Below are 6,000 nucleotides of genomic sequence, written 5' to 3' on the forward strand. Positions count from 1 at the left end.
GTATTCCTAGTTCTTAAACAGCACTTTGTCCTGGCAAGCACGCAGTGTTTGACAAAGGAGTCTGTTAATAGCGGTTTTGTTCCATAAGTTTTGATTAGTTGTCTTTTCCAGTACTAATGTAGGATGTTTTTGTTCTTATCAAAAATAATTCTTTGATTGCTGGAGTTTTTCTGAAGTTCTATCTTTGCAAGATTAACCAGCATGAAAATTAGTTCCCAAACTTAAGTCTCAAGAAGAGGTTTTTTTCTGTTTAAGTTTAATGAGACCATTTCTTCATAAGCTATGAAAACTTTGAGGTTACCAATGCAGCTATGCTTCATTTGACTATAGAATCTCTAGAAATCTCATGTAAATAAGCTGTGTTCCTCAGTGTTGTGTTTAAAGGGTGCAATTTGTATTTATTGCAAACAAGATAGAATTGGGAACAACAGCCTCACTGGTAATACATTTTGAAATCTGTTCAGATTTTTTTTTTAATGACAGAAGCACTGAAAAATACTAAGCTGAAAGATCTTTTGGTCAGCTACTGATTTATTTCCCAACGTGCCTCAGCAAAAATATTAACCTGAGCAACTTTGCTATAAATTGGTAAATTGAGTTCCTGCAGAGTGCATGATCATTGAACTAAGTGTAATGGGGTGCATTGTTTGCAAAATGATGAATTTAAAATGTAGTTTGCCTTATTCTGATGTAAGAGCAGATTAAATAGTTCAAAATGATTCTGTGTATATTAAAATACTGTCTTACAAATGTAGGTCTTTAGAACAGTAGGCATGATATGCCTATGTATAGGCATATCATGTATAACCAAATTTAATAAGTATTTTATTTTTAAAGTACAGTTTCAAGCCTTTTTAAAAACTTTAGTGGAAAATAGCTTAGAATAATATATCACTGCTTGATAGTTACACCACTGAAGTACATTTTATTGGCAAAAATGATTTGAACATTTTCTTGGACTCTTAACACTGGCTTTTAGGAGGAAAGTGTGTGATTTACAAGTTATTTGCTCAGTAGGGACATGAAAACATGAAAATAAATACAAAATGGGAATGTTAAATCGTGGATAGAAAAAAGTGATAAGTATATTACTCTTCGTGGTGAAATTATTCCTTCTTTAATCTACGTGTTGGCTTCAAACCTGAAAATGTTGCCTGAATGGTAGAATTCTGAGCAGTCAAGTCATCTGCATTCTTGTAATCAAAAATTGTAGGTTAGAGTTTAAGAATTTTAATGTGATATCAGTAATCAGAGAATAGGAAATTATTTGCACCTTTTGTAAGTTGTGTGATTAGCATTACAAGATTGCATTGCCATATGTCATACTTTTAAAACTGCCATTGTTGATGCGTTAGGATCACAGAAAAGGAAAGGTCAAGAAGTGGTTCACTTGGCTACCAGATACAAAGACCATATCCATACTTCCCAGGCTACATATGCAGCACTGCAGCGTTTGCAGTACTAAAACCCTAGGATGGAAAAGTACTGAGACAGATTGGGACATTTTACTTGTAATAGTTGTGTTTTTATGTTTTCCCCCATTTAATGGTGGAAATGGGTTTAAACCCAGACTTCTCATAAAGCATTTCATATCAAGATCTAAATCAAGTATCTGACCATTATAAACATTTTGAGCAAATGATGACTGACATGAAATCTAATTAGACTTATGAGTTTGGTAAGCCAATTAGGAAGTAGCAAACTTTCCTCTACATTTGATTTCTTATGTAGGCAAAGAAGGAAAGGAAATACTAGGATTTATAAGTAATTCACATGTAAAATCTTGTTCAAGGATTACAAAGACAACATTTAACACACACACCATTACACACTTGTCATTAGTGCCATTTTTACTGCATTGGCTTGGGCTTTTTGAATCTATACGATCATTTTAAGATCCTTTTTTTTTTTTTTCATCATTGGATGATTTAGCACAGGCCTTCCCCCCCCCTTTTTTTTTTAATCATGTATGTTAGCCACCATAAAGTACATCATTAGTTTTTGATGTAGTGTTCCATGATTCATTGTTTTCATATAACACCCAGTGCTACATGCAGTAGCACAGGCCTTTTAGAGGGTAATTTGCCAATGTCAGTATTTAGAACATACTGAAGCATTATGTTTATTCAGTTATTTACAAATGTTGATTGAGGCTACTGCATGCTTGGCTGTGAACTAGTTAATGATTACATGGGGAAACAGCAAGGTATTCTAGTGACTCTTCTATCAAAACTAGGAAAACAATAATTACAAATTTTGATTAGTACCATGAAGAAAATAAGGAGTGGTGGGTAGAAGACCTAAAGGTCAGGCAAATTATCTTTGGGAGAGTAATTCCTGAAAGATCTGTACCAGAGTTGCTAAGTCTGTTCAAAGATGATAGCCAGTGAAAGTGGTGTACGGTATAATGAGTAAAAAAAAAAAAAAAATAGCATAAAATGAAGTAGTAGAGGTAGAGACTCCATCATGCAAAGCCTCTAGGCCATAGAAAAGGAATTGGATTCTAAAAACAGTTGGGAAATATTGAAAGGTTTGAAATAGTCCTAGTTAGCTTTAACATAAATTTGGCTGCTTCTTGGAGAAAGATTAGAAAGACCTACTTGATGGGAAAAGGACAGTGAGAAGGCTTGCTTAAGCAGATTAAAGTTATAGCCTTTGTGTGATCAAAATAATACAGTCCTAAATTGGGGTTATGTAACTGATGTGTTGGGCTTAAAACCTGGAAGATAACATAAGGAAGAAGGTAAGTGATTTTAAACCGTTGTAAGATTTCATTCCTCAAGAAATGGTGAAAGTTTCATACCGATTTAAGGTAAACTTTAATAGTCAAGGAAGCATATTTAAGTTTCTGCAATAACCATGAAAGAAGGTACAACAAAAAGTTGAGAAAAATCGGATAATGAAAATTTGATAATTGGAAAAGGTTTTCTTAAAGAGAATCATGAACTACATCAGGCAAGTTAAACTATATCTGTAATTAAAATGGATTATACACCCCAATTACAGGTTATCACACTGGATTAAAATTTTCAGAATCCCATTTTATCTTTATAAGATGGATTCAGAATAAGAACACAAGTTGATAGTAAGATGGGGAAAAAGGTACCAAGCAAATAGTAACCAATATGTGGCAATATTAATATTTTTTAAAGATTTTTGAGAGAGCACAAGCAGGGGGAGAGGGAAAGGAGACTGCCCCCTGAGCAGGGAGCTGCACGTGGGGCTTGATCCCAGGACTCTGGGATCATGACCTGAGCTGAAGGCAGCTGCTTAACAAACTGAGCCACCCAGGCACCCCGATAAGAGGGTTATTTAGCACTAAGATGATCATCATAAATTTGGAAGTGAGTTTAAGCCCAGGCTTCTCATAAAGCGGTCCGTATCAAAGTCTAATAACTTCAAAATGTTAGGACTGAAAGGGTGAATATATCTGTGTAAGAATTCATAATAGCTTTCTCAGTAACAATAGCATTAAGCATATGGAATAAACATGGTCAAGTTGATGTAATAATTGCAAAACATTACGTTGAGCAACTGCGCATAGAATACACGCAGACTGTTGAACCATACGATTCTCAAAGGATTTATAGCACAGGATGTATTTGTCCAGTGGGCTTAAGCTAGAACTCAATAGCAAAACTAGAAAGTAGTTTGGATTTAACATCCTCATATGTTAAAAAACAAATGACAATGGAAATAGATTCGCCTAAAGCAGGGTTTAGAGGGAAATGTGTAACTTTGAAAGCATATATTAGGAAAAAAGGTAAACCAATATCTAAGTTTCCATGTCAAAAATAGATCAAACATGGAGTAGAAAGAACAAAAATAAGCAGAAAACTTGCTTCCTGGCAAGGTTTACCCTTCCACCCAAAACAATGTATTAAACGGGATTTTTCAGTAACGTTGAACTAAAAGAATGGAAAACAGTGATTGATAATCTGATAAAGAGAAACAAGCAAGGTGAAACCTATTGAACGCTGCCACCTTACTCCTTTGGGTTTTTGGGATACATCATAGAAGTTTCCTGGGTGGAGACTTCTTGAGTTGAGATGGAGTGGGGAGGACAGAAAGGACAAAGTCAGATTCATTCATATGGTGAATAATAGGAAAAGAGCACACGTGGAGATCCCTGGTAGGTCCGCCTCGTCTTCAGATAAGTCATGATCAGCACATGCCTGAAAAGAAACTTCCACAAATGCAGGAAGCACATAAGAACCTCAAGCATAGAAACAAAATTACAGCAAATCTGTTAATAATTGCCCCCCATGATAGTCCTTCAAAAAGGAAGTTAACCTTCCACCTCATTACCACTTGCTACAAAGTAAAAAATGTAAATCTATTGGGTTAAAGCAAAAATATTTCAGGATGTAACTTGGGTTTAGGAATCAAGAAGAGACCTTAACTTTTTGAGAGAGAGAAGCAGACTCCACGCTGAGTGCAGAGCCTGATGCAGGGCTCGATTCCACAACGGCTAGATCATGACCTGAGCCAAAATCAAGAGAGAGGCTTAACCGACTGAGCCACTGAGGCACCCCTGAGACCTTAACTTTCTTAAGCAGAAATCCTCAAAACCATAAAGGAAAAAATGAGCATTTTTTTCTGAATAAATTTTTTACATAGGATAGTAGACAAAGTTAAAAAGGCAAGTGACTAGGAAAATGAAAAACAGGTGAGATCTCTGTACAAAGAACTCCTAAAAATTAGTAGCATATGACAATGCAATACGAAAATGTACAAAGCAATTAAAGAAGTTAATAGAACTGGAAATAGATTTAACGTCAAATTAATAAAATACATTTCACCTATCAGATTGTAAATATTTTAGACAGCAGTACTGTGCTGGCAAACAAAAGCAGAAACTCATTTTGAGAAATAATCTGCATGAGCATAGAAAAAAATTGGGAAGAATACATCTCAATCTGTTAATAATGGTTTTGGGAGTGAAAAGGGGAGATGAAGATGATATTAGCATTTTAAAATATAAATTCTAGTTAAACTTTTTGTTTAGCTTAATTTGTTATAAAATTTAAAATGATAAAATCAAGGCAATTAGAAAAAACGATTGCAGTAGATTAAGTTAAAGATGGTAGTGACCTGAACCAGGTGGTAGATGAGGAAACAGAGACAAGTGAATGTATATGAGCTATATTTTGAATTAAAACTAGTATTACTGGATGATAGATTGGGAGAGCTGATGGAAAAGGAAGACTCAGGATGGCCTTTGGATTTCTGGCTTCAGCAAGTGGATGGTAGTGTTGTGTTCTGAGAGGGGGAAGACTCACACAGAACCAGGAGTGGGAAAGAAAATTTGAAGTTCCAGTTGAACACACTGAGATGTCTGTGCCGTCCAAATGGAATGACAAATAGTTGGGTATAACAAAGAAATAATAGGCTGCAGATATAAATTTGGGGGTCATTCATGTATAGCAGTTCATTTCTAAGGATTTATCATGTAAAAAGTAAGTCCTACAAGTACACACACCAATATATACAAGAATATTACTGCATCATTGCTTCTTATAGCAGAAATTGTAAATAATCCAAATCTTCAGAAAGAATTTTTTGGATTATTTGTGGTATTTAAGAAGAATGAAGAATTTCTATACATACTGACCAAAAGAGAGAATCAGATGTTAAATGTTAAAAACAAAAGACAAGTTGCAAAAGTACTTCCAGTAAAGATGGGCGGCCAAAGAAGTCACAGGGATTTTTCTCCTGTTTTAATCTAGAAGATTAAGTATAGTTACATTTAATTTACAGTCCATTTTGTGTGGCATGAGATAAGGTTTATGTTCATCTTTATTTTCATACAGGTATCCAATTTTTTTGGTAACATTTGTTGAAAATACTTTATTATCTTAACACCTTTGTTGAAAATTAATTGAATTCATATGTGTATAACCTCTCTTTTATCTCTCTCTCTACACACGCACACACAGCCGTATATATCTACCTGTATAAGTACAAATGTATAAATATAGGTAGGTAGAGTATTCTGTT

This window comes from Ursus maritimus, unplaced genomic scaffold, assembly GCF_017311325.1.
Source record: "Ursus maritimus isolate PB19 unplaced genomic scaffold, ASM1731132v1 scaffold_12, whole genome shotgun sequence".
In the NCBI taxonomy this organism is placed as follows: Eukaryota; Metazoa; Chordata; class Mammalia; order Carnivora; family Ursidae; genus Ursus; species Ursus maritimus.